Source organism: Podarcis erhardii, assembly GCF_964252035.2.
Source record: "Podarcis erhardii genome assembly, chromosome: 2".
Lineage (NCBI taxonomy): Eukaryota > Metazoa > Chordata > Lepidosauria > Squamata > Lacertidae > Podarcis > Podarcis erhardii.
The window spans coordinates 10,504,560-10,525,838 of NC_138498.1; the positions used below are offsets into that span (position 1 = coordinate 10,504,560).

A 21,279-nucleotide genomic window follows, 5' to 3' on the forward strand; every position below is an offset into this window, starting at 1 on the left:
ACGCCGGCTCCCTCGGCTAGTAAAGCGAGATGAGCGCCATAACCCCAGAGTCATCCGCAACTGGACCTAACAGCATAGTTGTCAGCTTACAGATTTGAAAATAAGGGACCAGCAGCCTCGAAAATAAGGGATCAGCAGCCAAAATAAGGGATTTTCCAGGCACAGGTATGTTCAACTTCTGAGCCCCTCCGAGCGAAGAGGCAGAAAGCCCAGCCAGCAGCCAAATGAAGCCTCAAGCGGTGGTTCCCACAGCGCAGCAACCCGGCAAAGGGGATGCAGCAAGGAAAACCACCGTCCCCTCTCCGCTGAGAAGCGCTGAGCAAAGGCGAGTCCCCAGGCAACGCGGCCAATTTGATCGGCACAAGGCATGCAAGCTCCACCCCCCCAGTCGTTCTTAGACTCCTTATTGGGTGAGCAAAGCAGCCAAGCAACAGAGTTGGAGCCTCCCTCCTCCCTGGCCGGCAGGGAGGGAGGGAGAGGAGCTGCTTCCTTTGAAACCCAGGAAATTTAAGAAACATCATCAATAAGGGACAGCAGTGGGACACGGCGCTGGGATAAGGGAGTTTCCCCCCAAATAAGAGACGGTTGACAGCTATGCCTAACAGTCAGGGGTCCCTTTACCTTTACATTTACCCTTCGCATTACATCTATATGATTTTCTCACCAAACTTCAATACATGCAATTTACGAATAGTCATAAGAGAAATGTTGCAAATAGCCTTGGCTTTCCTGTGTTAATATTTACGATTTTGAATGCAGCCAGGATGTCTGTGTCCACCCACAGATGCTGATCTTACTCAGTTGGGCTTCCTCTTATGGCACCTTTACCCCATCAGGGAGGAAGCAGCAGCAGTAAGCAGGGTGGGGTGGTGGAATCTAGATTAGGACTGTCTAGGGTGAAGGATGACAGCTTCCCTTCATCCACTCCATGGTCCAGATCCAGACCCCGCCTATAGGGTTCCTATTTAAGGAACTAAAACCAAGTATGCAAGAGGTCGGTCACATGTTTAAATGCCACATCTAGTTTCTGCACCATACAAATCCAACACACTTTTAAACCACCGCATGGCTTCACTTCTCAGGATTCTTGGGGGAAGTCATGTGCATTGGACGTGCTCTAAATGTATGTTGTGGTTCTGCCCTAAGTGAATCCTGTTGTGCTTTTGGAGCAGACTTGTGCAAACTGTGAACCCACCAAGTGGAATGTAAGCAAATCAGTCTCTTAAGCTTAAGCCAAGAAATAATATTCTCTCTTTTTTTAAATAATATTTATTCAAATTTTAAAGATTACAAAGAGAAAAAGGGAAAAATAAAAAATAAAAATAAAAATAAAAAAGACAGAAAAAATTCAAACAATTAAAAAGAAAAAACAAATCAAACCTTTACATAACTTTCTTTCCTTTGCTTATTTCCTTGACCTCCTCACACCTCCCTTTTTTGTATTCTAGTTCAATTAGATATTTCAGCAAATCCTTTCCAGCTTTGTTTTTATCCTAATAATTTATCTTAATATACTGTAATTTTACATTCACGTCTTTCACCAATTAAAAAATCAATTTTTACCTAATCCTTTATATCATTTCTGCTAAAACCACATTACTTCATTCCAACATCCTTCTAACATTCCTTAATTTTGCAATGTTTCTGTAAATAAACTTTAATTTTTTTTTCAATCTTCTTCCACCAACTCTTCACCTTGGTCTCGGATTCTGCCAGTCATTTCCGCCAGTTCCATATAGTCCATCACTTTCATCTGCCATTCTTCCCCAAGAAATAGTATTCTCTATGAAATTGAATATCAATATACGCATCAAGGTTTTGAGATTAGACCACTGAAGAAGCCCGGAAAACTAACTTGGGAGTGTGCTACCTGCAAGCCACAGTAAAAGGGCCCCATCGGGGGCGAACAGCGGCCTCTTGATTTATTGGACTGCCGGGCGAAACAAGTGCAAAATGCTGGCACCCTGTCTACAACTTCATTAACATCCAACTACAACGTCACTAGCACCTCTCGGTATTGTGAACAACATCGAACTGTCAGTCAGTCAGTCAGTTTTATTGCACATAGCCAAAGGCTGCCGCAATGTACACAGAATCATTCAACAATTAAAAGAAAATATATTGGACTGATACAAAAGACTTAAAACATTTATATTATCAAAACATTACGTACTCTAAACAGAGCTATAAAAGTACCCCAATATACAAATCAAGACATTAAACAATAAAATCCATGAGCTAAAATCATCACATGGCCACTAATATATCAAAAAACACCCTGTCTACAACTTCATTAACATCCGGAGACAATTGGAAATTGCAGAGTTTGGAGAAAATGAAGGACAAGGTGCGAGACTGGTTACATTATGCTCAGATTAAAGAAGTTTTTAAAAATGACAAAAAGTTAGGGTTCCAGGTGGAGAAATCGAAGTTAGAAACAGAATTGTTAGAACCAAAGACCAAGGTACTATCTAGAATGTATAACTTGCTGCTAAAATGGAATACACAAGACGAAATGGTTAAATCGGCTATGATAAAATGGGCACAGGACATTGGGCATAACATTATGTTTGAGGACTGGGAAAGGTTGTGGACCACTGGGCTGAACTTCACTGCATATAATGCTCTGAAGGAAAATGTAATGAAAATGATATATAGATGGTACATGACCCCAGTTAAACTTGCCAAAATATACCATTCGTCTGACAATAAATGTTGGAAATGTAAAGAAAATGAAGGAACATTCTTTCACCTCTGGTGGACATGCCCTAAGGTGAAGGCCTTCTGGGAAATGATATATAATGAATTGAAAAAGGTATTTAAGTATACCTTCACTAAGAAACCAGAGGCCTTCCTTCTGGGTATTGTCGGCCAGAGGGTGTTAAAGAAGGATCAAACATTTTTCATGTATGCAACAACGGCAGCAAGGATTCTCATCGCAAAAAATTGGAAAACTCAAGATTTACCCACACTGGAAGAGTGGCAGATGCAGCTGATGGACTATATGCAACTGGCCGAGATGACTGGCAGAATCCGAGATCTGGGAGAAGAAAAGATGGAGGAAGACTGGGAGAAATTCAAGATGTATCTACAAAAACATTGTAATTTGTTTGAATGTTAAGAAGGATGCTAGATTATAAAAAATTGGCCACCACTAAACTAGATTTAAATCTGATGCTAAGTGAGATTAAAGAAAATATAAAAATTTTATTGGAAAAAGTGCTAGATTATATTTGAATGTGTGGACATGTGACTGTAAACAAGTTGATAATTTGTTTGGAAAAAAATTTTTAACGACGTAAATGGGAGAGGGGGACGTGAGGGAGTCCAAAGAAGCGAAGAATTTGTTGTGATAGAAGCAAGATTGTTTTATGTGTGCATTTTATATCTAAAAAAAACCTTAATAAATATTTTTTTTTTAAAAAAAATACAACTTCATTAACATCCATCTACAACGTCACTAGCATCCCTTGGTATTGTGAACAACATCGAACTTACCTTTTGTTGGTATCTTCATTAACTTACCTAAAAAGATAAAGAAAACAAAAGACTGAGTTAAGCACTTGCAAAATCCATTGAAATCAGACATTATAAGTTCATCTTAGGTTGGGTAGTTCGCAAGTCTCTGCGGCTTTGCATAAGTTTGTGTATTTTTTCTCAGAAGATTGATAAAGAATGCATTATCATTTTGGCAATTATTGTGTGTATATTAGTCGCCAACGTGTTGCACTAGCTATTTATGGCATCCCACCCAGGCCTTGCTAAACTGGAGCTGGGTGGGGAATCTCAGGCCCAGGGACCAAATGTGGCTATCCAGAACTCTCTGTTTGGCCCTCATGACTCTTTGCCCCAACCCCCAGCCCTGACCGCAGTACCTTTGCCTAGCCAGAATGTGCCCTTAAAGTGAAATAATACTGGAGAGAGAGAGAGAGAGAGAGAGAGAGAGAGAGAGAGAGAGAGAGAGAGATGTCCCTAGAAACTGTTGACTTCTGCATGGATGGAACGGAATGCTGTTCTATCACATTGTTCATTGTAAACCCTCAAAGTGTCCCTATTTTCCAGGGACAGTCCCAGATTTGCGGAAGCCATCCCCGATCCTGGAATGTCCTGCTTTTCTCCTATTTTCATCGGAGAAATGTTGGAGGGTATGGAGTTATGTGACCCCCAAGCCAAAGAGATAAGTAACTATGCAACCTTTAGAAGACACCCTGTATAAGGAAGTTTAATGTTTAATGATTTGTTATGTGTTTATATATGTTGGAAGCTGCCCAGAGTTAAATGGGTGGGGGTATAAATAATAAAATTTTGATGAAGACGATGGAATAGGATGTCCCTGTTTTCATCGGAGAAATGTTGGAGGGTATGCCATTGCCCTGCTCATTTTGGCATCTGACTGTACCCACCTGAAATATACTCAGAGTCGAGAGTGGATTTCATGCTCTTTATTCAGCTCATAGTGGTGAGGAGGAATGGAAGTTCCCCCAGAATGTCTGCTTTATATACATTATTTACACAATGGGCCCCATGTGATTGGCTAATTCCGGGATTCACCTGTAGGCCAATCAGGTTGCAGATTCACTTCCACCTGGAGCTAGATTGGGTGGCTCCTGTGGACCAATCAGACTGCTGCATTCTGGACCCTATTGTTCTAGGACCAATCAGACTGCTCCATTCTGGATCCTATTGTTCTAGGCCCAATCAGACTGCTGCATTCTGAATCCTTTTGTTCTAGGACCAATCAGACTGCTGCATTCTGAATCCTTTTGTTCTAGGACCAATCAGACTGCTGCATTTTGGATCCTATTCAACTCAGTACATAACACCACCCTTGCTAAATTGCTTGTGTTTTTGCTTCCTGCCTGGGACTGCCAAAAGCATGAGGATTGTCAAGCATGTCCATTGGGCATGGAGCATGCAAGCCAAGGTGGCAGAAGCTGCCGCCGCTGGTGTTAAATTTCCACCTCCGGTGTTTATATGTGTGTCATTTAGTGGCAGTGAGAGTAACCAAATTCATTGCGTTCCCAGGCCCGAATGAACCTCCTACACTTGCCACTTCCTCTTGCCTTATGCCAGCCTGCCGTAAGTCAGAGGCTGAGAGCACTCTAGGAATGACGGTGGCAGGCTCAGAGAGGTGGGTGGACTCTTCAGGGTGGGTCATAGTGAAAGTCTCAGTTTGACGCAGGTGGCGGCTTCCAGCAAGCAGCCTGGCAGAGCCTGTTAGGAGATCAGTCTGAAAGAGAGGGGGAATGCCAAAGTGATGAAGATAGGCATGGCTTTGGTTTAAATCAAAACTGGCAATCCAAATGAAGAGCTGCATTTTATCCAAGTTATTTAATACTTTTTAAAATAATAATTTTAATTAAATTATTAAATGTCTTCACCACCCACCTTTGGCATCAATTTCCACCATTTCCTTCCTTTCACAGCGTTACCTCCGGCGACCTCTCCACCATTATTATTTTTTTGACAAGCTGGTTTTCCTTTTGACTTTTTATTTCTTAGGGTCACTTATTCTTTGAATTCCATCCCCACCCTCGGAGATCTTGTGAGTGCAAATCTACACAGCACATACTGGTTTGTAGTCATTTTTCCAATTCCATTTCTAAAATTTCAATATCTAGTGCAATTAACCATGGAATCACTGCCACACGGCAAGGTATGACGTGGCACCACCTTCAGAAGGTGGAACGGGGAAATTATTACTTATTAAATTTGTATACCGCCCAATAGGTAGGTAAACGTAAAGGACCCCTGGATGGTTTAGTCCAGTCAAAGACGACTATGGGGTTGTGATGCTCATCTCGTTTTCAGGCCGAGGGAGCTGGCATTTGTCCGCAGACAGCTTTCCAGGTCATGTGGCCAGCATGGCTAAACCGCTTCTGGCACAACAGAACACTGCCAGAGCGCACGGAAACGCCGTTTACCGTCCCGCCGCAGCAGTACCTATTTATCTACTTGCACTGGTGTGCTTTCAAACTGCTAGGTTGGCAGGAGCTGGGACAGAACAACAGGAGCTCACCCCATCGTCGGGATTTGAACCGCTGACCTTCTGATCGGCAAGCCCAATACCCGCAAACGGCTCCATATGTCACCACTGATTCCACTATATACCAAACTGCTCCATTCCTCCCACTGCAAAATAATGTACTGTACAGGAAGCAAACCAAGGAGATGCACATGTGTCAAGCAAAATGTCAAGGGTGTCTCTGAGAGAAAGCCCTTGTGACATCATCACTTACACTTTCCACGTTGCTATGTGCCAGCGACGTTGCCATGTGACTCAGAATTGTGTGCTGTTTGTTTGAAATGCAGCATAGTGTTGAAAGACATGTGGAAAATACGAAACGGGGGAGAGCATTGCCTCCGCAGTGCAAGGAACCTGCATGCATCTCCCCTAAGTCATATTATGCATTATTCTTTGGCTATAGTGAATTTTGCTTCAACAGAGGAAAGCAAGTTTCTAGATCTCATGGTTTCGTATGAAAGTTTGAACATGCGCAAGCACTCGTGTCAGCTGGCATCTGGCCTGGTACGCTGTTTTTGATGATGGAGAGCAGTTCTGGCCAGTTTTCCGGCGCAAAGACTATTTAAATGCATTGAGCATGCAAGAGGGGCAGTTGCACATTTCAAAGGGGCATGTGCAGCAGAAGGTACCCAGCATGGAGGGCACCTCATGTTCTTTGTTCTTAAGAATCAGACAAGGTAGAAATGGGGCCAGCTGCTTAGTTTTCCTCCGGGTTGATGTTTCTCATCGACCTAAATTCAAGTGTGGTTGCGGTGAAGAGGTTTGACAACACAGCTTGTGTGATTCAGCAGACCACTGCCCCACCCACTCTGAGGTTGTTTGCAGTTGCATGCTGAAATCTCAGTTTGTCATGTGAATTTTCTGCTTGTGAGAAGGAAATCAGTCGAGTGGTTACTAAACTGCTGATACTGCTCATGTGAACATAGTGCAAGTCCATGCACAAACATAAAGAGGAAAAGGGACCCCTGACCATTAGGTCCAGTCGTGACCGACTCTGGGGTTGCGGCGCTCATCTCGCTTTATTGGCCAAGGGAGCTGGCGTACAGCTTCCGGGTCATGTGGCCAGCATGACTAAGCTGCTTCTGGCAAACCAGAGCAGCGCACGGAAACACCGTTTACCTTCCCGCTGGGGCAGTACCTATTTATCTACTTGCACTTTGACGTGCTTTCGAACTGCTAGGTGGGCAGGAGCAGGGACCGAGCAACGGGAGCTCACCCCGTCACAGGGATTCGAACCGCCAACCTTCTGATCAGCAAGTCCTAGGCTCTGTGGTTTAACCCACAGCGCCACCTGTGTCCCTCTACGCACAAACATACACCACCATTAAATCTGACACATAGTGTGCCTTTTGAAGTGAAGAATGCCCATCATCACTGCTACGTATACTTGTTGCCATCCTGCTTAATGGCGATTTGATTTACCTGTCCTTCTGTTCACCTTTAATCCCTGGTGCGTTTGTCTTGTTACGCCAGTCTTTCATCCTCTATGGTCCAGGCTTCTGCAGAACAGCAGAACTGAGAGGTGAACTTTTGCTGGACTTCACCATTTCAATATGCATTTGGTTCTGCTGAGGTACGGTATTTCTAGCCACTCCCTGACAGCTATCTTCTCAACAGATCCCAAGTCTCTGCAGCAGCAAAGATCAGGACATTAGGCTTGCACTCTTAGTTTTTCTTATATATGTACTGTTAATCTGTATTCTTCCATAGTATTTTTATTGCTAGGGTTTCCTATGGGTTGTTTGTGGATTGCCCTCCACAATTTTTCAAGATGTGAAGGCTTGGTGAGGTCTGCTGAAATGCTGTTGTTTGTTCTGAATTGAATTAATTAATTATTACCTTGGAAATGCGGCGTTTATATATTTGCATGCTTTTATATCTTACTATTACAAGGGACATGGGTAGCGCTGTGGGTTAAACCACAGAGCCTAGGACTTGCCGATCGGAAGATCGGTGGTTCGAATCCCCGTGACGGGGTGAGCTCCCATTGTTCGGTCCCTGCTCCCGCCAACCTAGCAATTCGAAAGCATGTCAAAGTGCAAGTAGATAAATAGGTACCGCTCTGGCGGGAAGGTAAACAGCGTTTCCGTACGCTGCTCTGGTTTGCTGTATGCCTGGAAGCTGTATGCCGGCTCCCTCAGCCAGTAAAGCGAGATGAGGGCAACAACCCCAGAGTCGGCCACAACTGGACCTAATGGTCAGGGGTCCCTTTACCTTACTATATCTTACTATTGTACTTTACTGTAAGCTATTTAGGCCAGGATGACATGGAAAGTTTACATACAAATAAACGTGATGGTGTTCGCCTCTACATAATTCCATCCTTATTTCAGACATAGTGATATATAAATATATCACAATGCTGAAAACCAGATATCGCCCAGCCCTAATTATGATAATGATGGTTGGCTGCAGCTTTCCTTGGAGTGTTTGAAGGAACAAGCGGTGTTGCTGAGGGCAGGGGGAACAGTGTTGCCACCTTATTTTATCGCTCCTGCTCCTGCGCCTTTAACAGCAGCCTGTGGTGTAAACGTTTAAGTAAGAGAAGCATTTGCTGGCCCTGAGCTAGAGCAGCTAGGAAAGCCTCGTTTGCTTAATTTATGCCTGCTGGGTTGTTAAAAAGTCAGTTTTACATAATTAAATAAACAGTTTGCATTCTGAGTGGGAGGGAAAGCGACAAAAACATAGTTGTTTGGGAAAAGTTAGCCTATCCTTTGATCTTCAGCTGTTTAGCTCACTGCTAGAAAACTGATGAGTGGCAGCAGAGGATCAGGAATCTTGAGTTGCTGTTGGGCCATATGTGTGTACCTTTCCTCTAGTTTACTGTACTTATTTCTTATAAGCTGGGCATAAATCCTGGCTCTTATCAGCACTTTTCTTCACATGCAAGCCAGTGAGATCCATCTCCCTTATAAAGACTCGGTCGAGAGAGGTTTTCAAACTTTCTATCCACTGAGGAACTGAGGTCATAGAGGTGCACTGCAGAGGCTTCTGGGTACTTTATTCTCCAGCCCATAAGTTATATACCATATATTCTCCACCCTCATTGTTCTACCTGGACACTGAGGTCCAGCGCCAAGGGCCTTCTGGCGGTTCCCTCGCTGCGAGAAGCCAGGTTACAGGGAACCAGGCAGAGGGCCTTCTTGGTAGTGGCACCTGCCCTGTGGAACGCCCTCCCACCAGATGTCAAAGAGAAAAATAACTACCAGACTTTTAGAAGACATCTGAAGGCAGGCACTTCCACTGTTTGGTCAAACTCATGCTGGTAGCTTAGAGAACACTGTCCAACCATCTCGTCCTCTGTCGTCCCCTTCTCCTTGTGCCCTCCATCTTTCCCAACATCAGGGTCTTTTCCAGGGAGTCTTCTCTTCTCATGAGGTGACCAAAGTACTGGAGCCTCAGCTTCATGATCTGTCCTTCCAGTGAGCACTCAGGGCTGATTTCCTTCAGAATGGATAGGTTCGATCTTCTTGCAGTCCATGGGACTCTCAAGAATCTCCTCCAACACCATAATTCAAAAGCATCAATTCTTCTGCGATCAGCCTTCTTTATGGTCCAGCTCTCACTTCCATACATCACTACTGGGAAAACCATAGCTTTAACTATACAGACCTTTCTTGGCAAAGTGATGTCTCTGCTTTTTAAGATGCTGTCTAGGTTTGTCATTGCTTTGCAGTCCTGTTTAGGGAAGCGTTTAATGTTTGATGCGTTACTGTATTTTAATATTTTGTTGGAATCCGCCCAGAGTGGCTGGGGAAGCCCAGCCAGATGGGCGGGGTATAAATAATTTATTATTATTATTATTATTATTATTATTATTATTATTATTATTATTCCCAGAATCCTGGGATCTGCAGTTTGTGAAGAGTGCTGGAAGGGGCACCTCTGTGAACAACAGTTCTGGTGGCTGGGTGCTTTAAATGCACAGAAAGCCATGGGGGGGGGGGAAATGTTTTGCAAGGATCTGTGGACAAGGCTGGCCTGTGTCAACGATGCTGGCAATGGCATAAAGCGTGTGGGTTGCTGACTCTCAGCAAAGGGGTGGAACAGTTATTCTGTCTTCTCCCCCCCCCCCCCGGCCGCCCTGCCGTCCCAATCAATCAGTGAAGCCGCATGCAAGCCCTGACAGCTACTCCTTGGGAGGTCTGAGCTCACCCTTTGAAACTGCATCTGGCTGCGGCTGTGTGAGCAGCTGCATGGGGCGTGGCCGGCAGGGAATGCGTTTGTTCTTGGCAGTCAGGGGAGTTGGGGCTTGTTTTATAACATTTTTTAATGCCCCCCGCAAGGCAAGTTCCAGGTGAGACTGCAAAGATCCCTATAGAGGGAAAGTGGAACAGAGGGGGATGAAGTGGGGTAGGCCAGGGGAAGAGAGAGTCTGCTGCTTGCCGTGTGTGTGTGTGTGTGTGTGTGTGTGTGTGTGTGTGTGTGTAAGAAGGAGTAGCAGCAAAAGGTGTACAGTGGTACCTCGGGTTAAGAACTTAATTCGTTCCAGAGGTCCGTTCTTAACCTGAAACTGTTCCTAACCTGAAGCACCACTTTAGCTAGTGGGGGCCTCCTGCTGCTGCCGCGCTGACGGAGCCTGATTTCTGTTCTCATCCTGAAGCAAAGTTCTTAACCCGAGGTACTATTTCTGGGTTAGTGGACTCTGTAACCTGAAGCGTCTGTAACCTGAAGCGTCTGTAACCCGAGGTACCACTGTACAGTGGTATCCGGGTTAAGTACTTAATTCGTTCCGGTGGTCCGTTCTTAACCTGAAACTGTTCTTAACCTGAAGCACCACTTTAGCTAATGGGGCTTCTTGCTGCTGCCACGCCGCCGGAGCATAATTTCTGTTCTCATCCTGAAGCAAAATTCTTAACCTGAAGCACTATTCCTGGGTTAGCGGAGTCTGTAACCTGAAGCGTATGTAATCTGAGGTACTACTGTATTAGAAAGACATGAGTGGTATTGGTGGTGGTGAACATCTGAGGACAAAGGCTTTACTGTTATTTTTGTTATTTATTTTTGTTTGTTTCCTTTATATGCCACATTTGTCTTCCGAGGAGCTCAAAGTACTATACATAGAATCATAGAATCAAAGAATTGTAGAGTTGGAAGGGACTCCAAGGGTCATCTAGTCCAACCCCCTGCCAAGCAGGAAACTCAGCTAAAGTATCCATGATAGATGGCCATCCAACCTCTGCTTAAAAACCCCCAAGGAAGGAGAGCCCACAGAGGGAGACCGTACCACTGTCAAACAGCTCTCACTTTCAGTCAGTTTTCCCTGGTGTTTAATCGGAACCTCCTTTCTTGTAACTTGAAGCCATTGTTTCGAGCCCTACCCTTCAGAGCAGGAGAAAACAAGCTTGCTCCTTCTCCTCCTCATTCCCATTTCACCCTCACAACAACCCTGTGAAATAGATTAGGATCACCTAGTGATCATGGCTGAGTTGGGGATTCGAACCCGCGTCTACTAGGTCACAGTCCAGCACTCTAACCATGATGCCACAAAGCCTAAGAATGCAATCTAGCTATGTGGTTTTAGCAGTAATGTTATAAAGGAGTATTTAAAAATGGATTGTTAATAGGTGAGAATGTAAAGTTATAATATATTAAGATAAATTATTAAGATAAAAGCAAAAATGGAAAGGATTTGCTGAAATAACTAATTGAACTAGAATACAAAAAAGGGAGGTGTGAGGAGGTCAGGGAAACAAGTAAATGAAAGTCAAGACATGCAAAGGTTGATTTGTTTTTAATTGTTTTGCTTTTTTTGTATTTTGTATTTTTTGCTTCTTTTTCTCTTTTTTTATTCTTGTAACTTTTTTGAAACTTTAATAAATAAATATATATATATATATATTAAGAATGCAATTTAGCAAGTTGCCAGCAAGGAGAGGCTGTTTCACATACTTCAGCTCTTTGCATGTGTTTGTAGGGTATAAATTTGCTTACAGGCAGGGGGCAGGCTGCACTATGGTGGCAACAGGGTCCTTCCTCAGCCTGTGTGCGTTCGGTAGGGAGTCCCCGACTCTACTACAGCTGTCCGCATGGAATCAGGAGCACTATCTTTTGATCAGCGTTCCTGAGCTTATGCAGAGTTGTCTGAACATACAGTTGCATACATGGGAGCACCCCTACAGATGTTCTGATTCAGGGATGGCGAACCTGTCTCCCTCCAGGTATTGTTGGACACCCAACAACCGTCAGCCCCAGACAACATGGCCAATGGTCAGGGAGATGATGGGGGCTATAGTCCGCAACAGGTAGAGGCACACAGGTGAGCCACCTAGTGGCTTGGCCTTCGGAGCCTTTTATTTGGCACACTCACACTTCATATCTAGATGCACACTTAAAATATTTTGCTGTGCTGCATGTAGCAAATGTAATGTATTAATGGCTTTAAAAAGGTAAAGGGACCCCTGACCATTAGGTCCAGTCGTGGCTGACTCTGGGGTTGCGGCGCTCATCTCGCTTTACTGGTCGAGGGAGCTGGCATACAGCTTCTGGGTCATGTGGCTAGCATGACTAAGCCGCTTCTGGCAAACCAGAGCAGAACACGGAAACGCCGTTTACCTTCCCGCCAGAGCGGTACTTATTTATCTACTTGCACTTCGTGTTTTCAAACTGCTATGTTGGCAGGAGCAGGGACCGAGCAATGGGAGCTCACCCCGTCCTGGGGATTCGAACCGCCAACCTTCTGATCTGGCTCTGTGGTTTAACCCACAGCGCCACCCGCAACCCTATTAAATGGCTTACCTATGTGTTTTTCGTACCGTATAGAGATGCACCAACAAGGTACATAGCCTGTTAATAGGCCTAACTGATGCTACAATCCCATCAACACTTACTAGGCAGTATGTCTCATTGACTTCAGTGGGATTTATCTCTGAGTAACCAAGGACGTGGGTGGCGCTGTGGTCTAAACAACTGAGCCTAGGGCTTGCCGATCAGAAGGTCAGCGGTTCGAATCCCCGTGACATGGTGAGCTCCCGTTGCTTGGTCCCAGCTCCTGCCCACCTAGCAGTTTGAAAGCACATCAAGTGCAAGTAGATAAATAGGTACCACTCCAGCGGGAAGGTAAACGGCGTTTCTGTGTGCTGCTCTGGTTCGCCAGAAGACCTAACGGTCAGGGGTCCCTTTACCTTTAACCATGCATAGGGTTGCACTATTACCATTCTGACAGATGACATCTGCTTAACCTCTGTGACTCAGAGGCCCATGCCTCTTTCTGTGGTACTCTAGATTCGGCAAAATTATTTACAGTTTTATTCTATTTGTTTTGTGACAACTTGGTTATTCATCTCCCCATTTTACAGATGAGGAACTAGAGCTGACAAGTAATTATTTTTTTGCTCAGACAGTCATGCCTATGCAAAGATTCAAGGAAGGGTGAGTGAGGCAGTCTACTCTTTAGATTCCCTTAAATCCCAGCATTCAGCATTTTCTTTACATTCTGACTAGATCCTTTTTCAGACATTCCAATGTGTGCGCAATTAACACATATGTTGGTCAGGGTGGGGCCTGCCGCCTCCCCAACTTTCATTCATTGCACATGTATTAAAAACATCTGAAAAGAACCAATCCTTTGCTGGTTTTGAAGTGAGGCAAGGTTTGGTTTGCAGTTCCTGTACAACCAGCCTGTTCATTTAAAGCAAATTTAAAGTGCATGGCTTCCTTCTAAAGAATCCCAGGAACTGTAGTTTACCTCTCACAGAGCTACAATTCCCAGCACCCTTAACAAGATCTCCAAGATCGCAATCACCACTTCATTGACTGGGGCATGCGCAGGGGGGAAAAGGCATGGATAATACCCAGCTCTACCTCTCTTTCAAATCAGAACCAGTGGAGGCGTGAAGTTCCTGTGTGAGTGTCTGGAGGCAGTTGGAGGATGGATGGCGGCTAACAGATTGAGGTTGAATCCTGACAAGACAGAAGTACTGTTCTTGGGAGACAGGGGGCGGGCAGGTGTGCAGCACTCCCTGGTCCTGAATGGGGTAATTGTGCTCACAACTGAATGGGGTAATTGGACTCACAACTGTCCATGGAGGCGCAGGTTAATTCTGTGTCCAGGGTTGCTGTCTACCAGCTCCATCTGGTATGCAGGCTGAGATTCTATCTGCCCATGGACTGTCTCGCCAATGTAGTGCATGCTTTAGTTATCTCCCGCTTGGACTACTGCAATGCGCTCTACGTGGGGCTACCTTTGAAGGTGACCCGGAAACTACAACTAATCCAGAATGCGGCAGCTAGACTAGTGACTGGGGGCGGCCGCCGAGACCACATAACACTGGTCTTGAAAGAGCTACATTGGCTACCAGTACGCTTCCGAGCACAATTCAAAGTGTTGGTGCTGACATTTAAAGCCCTCAATGGCCTCAGCCCAGTATACCTGAAGGAGCATCTCCACCCCCATCGTTCTGTCCGGATGCTGAGGTCCAGTGCCGAGGGCCTTCTGGCAGTTCCCTCACTGCAAGAAGCAAAGCTACAGGGAACCAGACACAGGGCCTTCTCAGTAGTGGCGCCCGCCCTGTGGAACGCCCTCCCATCAGATGTCAAAGAAATAAACAACTACCTGACATTTAGAACACATCTGTTTTTTTAAAATAATATTTATTCCAATTTTGAGGATTACAAAAAAGACAAACAATCCAAGAGGGAAAAAAAGAAAAAAGAAAAAGAAAAAACACACAAATCCAACTTTACATAACTTTCTTTCCTTTGCTTATTTCCTTGACCTCCTCACACCTCCCTTTTTTGTATTCTAGTTCAATTAGATATTTCAGCAAATCCTTTCCATCCTTGTTATTATCCTAAAAAAATTTATCTTGATATACTATATTTTTACATTCTCCTCTTTCACTAATTACCAATCCATTTTTACTTAATCGTTAATATCATTTCTGCTAAAACCACAAAACTTCATTCCAACATCCTTCTAACATTCCTTAATTTTACAATATTTCTGTAAATAAACTTTAAATTTCTTCCAATCTTCTTCCACCGACTCTTCTCCCTGGTCTCGGATTCTGCCAGTCATTTCCGCCAGTTCCATATAGTCCATCACCTTCATCTGCCATTCTTCCCGGGTGGGTAGGTCTTGTGTCTTCCAATACTTTGCAATAAGTATTCTTGCTGCTGTTGTGGCATAGACATTTAGAACACATCTGAAGGCAGCCCTGTTCAGGGAAGTTTTTAATGTGTGACATTTTGATGTATTTTTAATCTTTGTTGGAAGCCGCCCAAAGTGGCTGGGGAAACCATTATTATTATTATTATTATTATTATTATTATTATTATTATCCTGGTGCCTTCCAGGTGTTGGATTCCAACTCCCATCAGCTCCACTCAGCACGGCCAGCGGTCAAGAGATGAACATCAGGAGGGCACCAGGTTGGGAAACACCAGGCCCAGGTAAAACAGCTTTGGGAGGGAGCATTTAGAAGAGGAGATGCAGCAGTGGGGAGGAGCTGCTTAGCCCTTCCTCCACCCACTGCTTTTCACCAGCTGCTTTTCCTTGCCCTCCCAAAGTGTTTGCAAGGGAAGTGTGCTAGTGGAGAGCTGTTGGGGGGGGGGGAGATGGTGGTGGAAGAAGGGTAAAGCCCCCCTTGCCCTTGCTACTTCTGCACATCATCCATTCCCTCTGCCCTCCCCACCTCACCAAGCCTGAGCCAATTACTGTATTTTACACTCCATAAGACACACTTTTTTCCTCCTAAAAAAGTAAGGGGAAATGCTTGTTCATCTTATGGAGCGAATGTGTGGTCGATCACTGGCCCCGGCCCCGGCCCCTTGCCCAGGCCTCCATTGTTGAATGTTCTGCAGACGGAGGGAGGCTGTTTGTTTCCCCAGCGACATGTGACTGGCTGATTAGATTACAGTCATACCTCGGGTTGAAGTAGCTTCAGGTTAAGCATTTTCGGGTTGCGCTCCGCGGCGACCTGGAAGTAACGGAACGCGTTACTTCCGGGTTTTGCCACTCGCGCATGCGCTGACGCTCAAAATGATGTCACGCGCATGCGCGGCAGCGCTGAATCGCAACCCGTGTGTGCACAGACGTGGGTTGCGTTCACTTCAGGATGCAAATGGGGCTCTGGAACGGATCCTGTTCGCATCTGGAGGTAACACTGTATCTGTCTGGAAACTGTAGAAACGGCTTCCTTTCCTTTCCTAAAGAAGCTGCAGAACTGTGGGTTGAACCCCATAAAAACAGGATTTTTTCCCTTTGCAAAGTAAGCTCAGCAACTTTGAGCTGATCCTCAAAAAACTGGGGCTTTTCCCCTTTGCAAAAGAAGCTGCACAACTGTGAGCTGATCCTAAAAAAACCGGGGCTTTCCCCTTTTCCTCCTCTAAAAACTAGGTGCATCTTATAGTCAGGTGCGTCTTATGGAGCGAAAAATACGGTATTGGAGGGGGTCAGGGAAACTTGCTACACAGTGCTGTCATTATCATTTCTTTGACCAACCAGTTGTTACAGCAAGAGAAAGGAGAATTATATGGGCGGCAGATGTTTCCAGCAGTAAACACGGATTTACTTGAGCATCTAGCCCCGAGCCCCAAAACTGGAATATTCTCTTCTGAAAGTGAAACTCTGCCTACAGATCAGTCGCAACTCCCCTGTAGACAGAACATGGCATGTCTATTCTGCAGAGAAAGCTGTGTAACCATAGCTTCTTCTTTCTTTTGAGATGCTTCCTGTTTATCTTTCTATGCCCAGCAAATCCACGGCTGGGCAACAGGCCTCTGATTTCTTCCTGGAGATTAGAAATAAAACCCTCTGCGATTCCTAGAAACAAAACAATGTGATGGTGTGCTGATTCCCCACCCCAATTCTGCTAGTGTTGCAATCAGCAGATTTTCCTGAAATCGGAGACGGCTTGCTTATTACCTCTGCTGCTGCCTTTCAGTCTTAAGCCAGCGCACAGTTCCGCACTTCCAAAGCCGTGTGTTCCGCAATATGAATAAATTAGTGAAATGTCTGGCAAATGGCAGAAACATGTATGCAGTAGCTGTGGTCAGTAGCCTGTAGTATTTGCTTTGCTTCCTGTTGAGTCTTTCAGTCATTGGCTTTTTCCTTAATGTGAGGTTGGTTGGTTGGTTGCTAGCTTTGAGAGAAAGGTGGGAGACTGGTGTAATAATAGCTGCTGATGTCACAAAGGCACCGGATAAGGTCTCCATAAAGCAGGGGAAAACCATGATTTTATCCTGTGCGGTTCATAGGAAGAATGAGTGGTTGTGCTGTTTCCACAATGGGTATTTACTCTGGTGCATCATTTTGGGGCCATAATTAACACCAACCCTGCACGAGCTGCCCTGGCTATCAACATGCTGTTGTTGTTGTTTAGTTGTTTAGTCATGTCCGACCCTTCGTGACCCCATGGACTGGAGCACGCCAGGCACTCCTGTCTTCCACTGCCTCCTGCAGTTTGGTCAAACTCATCGAGAACACTGTCCAACCATCTCGTCCTCTGTCGTTCCCTTCTCCTTGTGCCCCCAATCTTTCCCAACATCAGGGTCTTTTCCAGGGAGTCTTCTCTTCTCATGAGGCGGCCAAAGTATTGGAGCCTCAGCTTCAGGATCTGTCCTTCCAGTGAGCACTCAGGGCTGATTTCCTTCAGAATGGATCGGCTTGATCTTCTTGCAGTCCATGGGACTCTCAAGAGTCTCTTCCAGCACCATAATTCAAAAGCATTACTTCAGCCTTCTTTATGGTCCAGCTCTCACTTCCTTACATCACTACTGGGAAAACCATAGCTTTGACATCAACATGCTACTGAGCCCAATTCAAGATTTTGCCGCTAATTTATAAAGCCCTAAAATTAGGTCCCACATTTATTTATTTATGAAAATGTTGATATATTCCTATAGCTTTTACAAAAAATGCACAGCAGTTTACAATAATAAAAATATAGAATATATAAACACAATAAGAAACACATAAAATTAAAACTCAGAGACTGTCAACTAACCGTTATGGCAGGGGTCAGCAAACCTACCGTGCCTCGGGCCGGTGTCTCCAGCGCCGATTGTGCAGCGGGCCGGAGGGCGGGGGAGCGTGTGCCCATATGCATGCGCACACTCTGTTTCCGGTGCACTTCCAGGTCTCCTCCTACCCGGATGTGCACAGGAAACAATGCTTGCACATGAGCAAATAATGCTTGTGCATGTGCACAAGCTATTTCCGGTGCTCCTCTGACCCAGAAGTGGGCAGCCGTGCAGCGCAGTACCAGTAAGAGCAGGCAGCAGGCAGGTGGGCAGCGGGCATCATTGCGGGCCGGATAAATGAGTCCCGCAGGCCTTATCCGGCCCACATGCCTTAATTTGGGGATGCCTGCGTTATGGAAAGATGTAAATACTTGAAAGTGTGCCTCTCCTATTTTGTGCCAGCCCTTGCCTTCAGTATGGCCAGCTCTACTATTAGGTAGCAGGAGGCAGCTGCTTCAACTAGATGATGAGGAGGGCAATGAGCAAACAGAGCAGTGTGTGTGTCACACACAGGCATTCCGCCTCACCTGCATCCCTTAAGCTAGTCTGCTGCCCTCAGGTGCAGTGGAAGATTGTTCAGCCAAGCCTTATGAGGAACGGTTAAGAGAGCTGGGTATGTTTAGTCTGGGACAGAGGAGACTGAGAGGAGTTATGATAGCCAAATATCTATAGGGCTGTCAGATGGAAGATGGAGCAAACTTGTTTTCTTCTGCTTCGGAGGACTAATGGCTTCAAGTTACAAGAAAGGAGATTCTGACTAAACATCAGGAAGAACTTTCTGACAGTAAGAGCTGTTTGACAGCGGAACGGACTCCCTTGAAAGGTGGTGGAGTATTTAAAGCAAGAATGGCCATCTGTCATGGACGCTTCAGCTGAGTTTCTTGCATTGCAGGGGATTGGCCTAGATGATTGGCCTAGATGATCCTTGATGTCCCTTCCAGCCCTACAATTCTGTGATGCTAAAATTCAGCTTCCAGTCTGGCCAACCTGGTATGGGAGGTGGGGGAGGAGCAGAATCATCCTTAGTTTCAGGCAGCACGTCTGGGGCTAACCCTGGACTTAATATCTGAGGAGGCACTGGCGGAGGAAGAGGAGGGGGGGAACGCACCACCCCTGGCAGCACAATCCCGGTGGGGTGCCATCGTTGCTGCCACGCCCCCGCAGGCGGCGTGCCACACCCCCAGGGCATGTGCCAGCCCCGCCCCCACCTGCTCTCCACCCGCCCCCGGTGCCGGAGCATGAAGCTCCGCCACTGTGAGGAGGCCTTCTTTGTGAGCCCATCACTGAGTGAAGTACAGTGGTACCTCGGGTTAAGAACTTAATTCGTTCTGGAGGTCCGTTCATAACCTGAAACTGTTCTTAACCTGAAGCACCACTTTAGCTAATGGGGCCTCCCGCTGCCGTCGCGCGATTTCTGTTCTCATCCTGAAGCAAAGTTCTTAACCCGAGGTACTATTTCTGGGTTAGCGGAGTCTGTAATCTGAAGCGTATGTAACCTGAAGCGTCTGTAACCCGAGGTATATGTAAAGGTAAAGGGACCCTAACCATTAGATCCAGTCATGGATGACTCTGGGGTTGAGGCGCTCATCTCGCTTTATTGGCTGAGGGAGCCGGCGTACAGCTTCCAGGTCATGTGGCCAGCATGACTAAGCCGCTTCTGGCGAACCAGAGCAGCGCACAGAAACGCTGTTTACCTTCCCGCCGGAGCTGTACCTATTTATCTACTTTGACGTGCTTTCGAACTGCTAGGTGGGCAGGAGCAGGGACCGAGCAACGGGAGCTCACCCTGTCGTGGGGATTCGAACCGCCAAACTTCTGATGGGCAAGTGCTAGGCTCTGTGGTTTAACCCACAGCGCCACCCGCGTCCCTTGTAACCCAAGGTACGACTGTATATATTACAGTGACATAGGGAAATATCAGTGCTATTCTTCTAGAAAAAGAGGTGACATTGTCCATGTTTTCTGGGGCTGATGAAGGTGCACAGGGGCCCAATTCCTGTTAAAGAAGGTTACCCATGTTTGTACACAATTACGAGATCCTGCTAATCCATTCCACATGCAAATTCTGATTTGGGAATTTTGTTTGACATTCCCATACATACTAGATGACAGTCTCCTTCATAGGCATGACGTCTGCCTTCTGTCTGCCTAATTCTGTTTGTGCAGTGGCACAAACCGAGGCTTACGCCACAGCAGCTAAGAAAACATTCCCTGAAAGGCCAGTGGAGGTAGACCCACCCTGTTATCATGTTGCCTACACAAATGTGTCCCAGGGCCTTTGTGACACCAGCCTTAGGGACTTTCCAGCAGATGGTTTTTAGCGTTACACATAAAAAGACAGATCTTGACAGTTTTTGACGGAAATCCAAAAAAACGTTCCTCTAGGAGCCTGAATGTACCTTGGTTTCATGTGGATTGTGAATAGGACTGGCCGATATATCAATATGTCATCCAAAACTGGTTTGAAGTCCATATTGTGATAATCGGTTTTATGGTTTTTGACCTGACAATATATCGCAAATCATGAGGTGTTTTAGGACTGGACGATGTATTGTCCAAAACCCATTTCAACTCCATATCATGAAATTGGTTTCATAATTTTTGACCTTTAAATATATCGAAAATCATGGTGTGTGTGTGTGTGCTAGCCAAAAATCACAATGTGGAAAAAACCATGAAGCCAGCCTCTACATAGATCCATCCTTATTTCAGATATTGTGATATATCGGTACTGTTTATCCCAATGTTTAGCTGGTGATATATCACGATGCTGAAAACCAGATATTGCCCAGCCTTAATTGTGAACCCGTTGCCCCTCCTTTAATTCCCCCTCATCCATGTGCTGTTCTCCTCTGACTACTGCCGCCACACATTTCCCCCCACTCCTGATACACAGCATTATGGGTGGCATGTTTAGGACTGCCATATGGCATGCGCAGGCAGCCCTGTGAGGTGTGCTGGACTTGTGGCTGCTGCTGGCAGTTAAGGGCGGCAGGACTAGGTGTGGCGGGACTTTTGGATATGTCAGAGGTGGCATTTGACTTGCGTAAAGATTGCACATTAAAATAATAAACGAATAATCCATTTGGAAACTGCTTTGCAGGGCTGTGTTGGATAAGCCTTTAGGCCCTGGCTGTGGAACCAGTGCTTAACTCCATTTTAATGATTGCCTTTTCTATATGTTTAGTTTGTTTTGTTTTATCTTTGTAAGCCACCTTCATTCCCTGACTGGAGGAAAGGCAGGGTAATAGTAGTAGTAGTAAATATTGACAAATAATACATACCACCCA

The 21,279-nt window shown here is 45.5% G+C and overlaps 2 long non-coding RNA genes across 2 annotated transcripts; both read right to left on the reverse strand.

Annotated features, from left to right (window-relative positions):
• Positions 1-720: 720 nt before the first annotated feature.
• LOC309334617 lies at positions 721-6,213 on the reverse strand. Its single transcript, XR_014153193.1, has 3 exons — positions 6,047-6,213; positions 5,064-5,230; positions 721-822 (listed from the first exon to the last, which is right to left on the reverse strand). It is a non-coding gene; the product is annotated as an uncharacterized lncRNA (long non-coding RNA).
• Positions 6,214-16,514: 10,301 nt separating this feature from the next.
• LOC309335429 lies at positions 16,515-17,292 on the reverse strand. The gene is made up of 2 exons (XR_014153496.1): positions 16,893-17,292; positions 16,515-16,758 (listed from the first exon to the last, which is right to left on the reverse strand). It is a non-coding gene; the product is annotated as an uncharacterized lncRNA (long non-coding RNA).
• Positions 17,293-21,279: the final 3,987 nt, after the last annotated feature.